Source organism: Schistocerca nitens, chromosome 11 (assembly GCF_023898315.1).
Source record: "Schistocerca nitens isolate TAMUIC-IGC-003100 chromosome 11, iqSchNite1.1, whole genome shotgun sequence".
Classification (NCBI taxonomy): Eukaryota; Metazoa; Arthropoda; class Insecta; order Orthoptera; family Acrididae; genus Schistocerca; species Schistocerca nitens.
The window spans coordinates 111,715,864-111,717,730 of NC_064624.1; the positions used below are offsets into that span (position 1 = coordinate 111,715,864).

General features: G+C 49.5%; 1 non-coding gene across 1 annotated transcript; it reads left to right on the forward strand.

Annotated features, from left to right (window-relative positions):
* Nucleotides 1-214: 214 nt before the first annotated feature.
* Trnas-cga (transfer RNA serine (anticodon CGA)) lies at nucleotides 215-289 on the forward strand. The gene has a single exon. It is a non-coding gene; the product is annotated as a tRNA-Ser (tRNA).
* Nucleotides 290-1,867: the final 1,578 nt, after the last annotated feature.

The window sequence follows — 1,867 nt, forward strand, 5'->3', positions numbered from 1 at the left end:
TGCCAGGAAGTTTCATATCAGCGCACACTCCGCTGCAGAGTGAAAATCTGATTCTGGAAACATCCCCCAGGCTGTGGCTAAGCCATGTCTCCGCAATATCCTTTCTTTCAGGAGTGCTAGTTCTGCAAGTTTCGCAGGAGAGCTTCTGTAAAGTTTGGAAGGTAGGAGACGAGGTGCTGGCAGATGTAAACCTGTGAGTACCGGGCGTGAGTCGTGCTTCGGTAGCTCAGATGGTAGAGCACTTGCCCTCGAAAGGCAAAGGTCCCGAGTTCGAGTCTCGGTCGGGCACACAGTTTTAATCTGCCAGGAAGTTTCATATCAGCGCACACTTCGCTGCAGAGTGAAAATCTCATTCTGGAAACATCCCCCACGCTGTGGCTAAGCCATGTCTCAGCAATATCCTTTCTTTCAGGAGTGCTAGTTCTGCAAGGTTCGCAGGAGAGCTTCTGTAAAGTTTGGAAGGTAGGAGACGAGGTACTGGCAGAAGTAAACCTGTGAGTACCGGGCGTGAGTCGTGCTTCGGTAGCTCAGATGGTAGAGCACTTGCCCGCGAAAGTCAAAGGTCCCGAGTTCGAGTCTCGGTCGGGCACACAGTTTTAATCTGCCAGGAAGTTTCATATCAGCGCATACTCCGCTGCAGAGTGAAAATCTGATTCTGGAAACATCCCCCAAGCTGTGGCTAAGCCATGTCTCCGCAATATCCTTTCTTTCAGGAGTGCTAGTTCTGCAAGGTCGCAGGAGAGCTTCTGTAAAGTTTGGAAGGTAGGAGACGAGGTACTGGCAGAAGTAAACCTGTGAGTACCGGGCGTGAGTCGTGCTTCGGTAGCTCAGATGGTAGAGCACTTGCCCGCGAAAGGCAAAGGTCCCGAGTTCGAGTCTCGGTTGGGCACACAGTTTTAATCTGCCAGGAAGTTTCATATCAGCGCACACTCCGCTGCAGAGTGAAAATCTCATTCTGGAAACATCCCCCAGGCTGTGGCTAAGCCATGTCTCCGCAATATCCTTTCTTTCAGGACTGCTAGTTCTGCAAGGTTCGCAGGAGAGCTTCTGTAAAGTTTGGAAGGTAGGAGACGTGGTACTGGCAGAAGTAAACCTGTGAGTACCGGGCGTGAGTCGTGCTTCGGTAGCTCAGATGGTAGAGCACTTGCCCGCGAAAGGCAAAGATCCCGAGTTCGAGTCTCGGTCGGGCACACAGTTTTAATCTGCCAGGAAGTTTCATATCAGCGCACACTCCGCTGCAGAGTGAAAATCTCATTCTGGAAACATCCCCCAGGCTGTGGCTAAGCCATGTCTCCGCAATATCCTTTCTTTGAGGAGTGCTAGTTCTGCAAGTTTCGCAGGAGAGCTTCTGTAAAGTTTGGAAGGTAGGAGACGAGGTACTGGCAGAAGTAAACCTGTGAGTACCGGGCGTGAGTCGTGCTTCGGTATCTCAGATGGTAGAGCACTTGCCCGCGAAAGGCAAAGGTCCCGAGTTCGAGTCTCGGTCGGGCACACAGTTTTAATCTGCCAGGAAGTTTCATATCAGCGCACACTCCGCTGCAGAGTGAAAATCTCATTCTGGTCTCCTTAATTTTCCTGTAGGCAGTATCTATCTTACCCCTAGTGAGACAAGCCTCTACATCCTTACATTTGTCCTCTAGCCATCTCTGCTTACCCATTTTGCACTTTCTGTCGATCTCGTTTTTGAGACGTTTGTATTCCCTTTTGCCTGCTTCATTTACTGCATTTTTATAATTTCTCCGTTCATCAATTAAATTCAATATTTCTTCTGTTACCCAAGGATTTCTATTAGCCCTCGTCTCTTTACCTATTCGATCCTCTGCTGCCTTCACTACTTCATCCCTCAGAGCTACCCATTCTTCTTCTA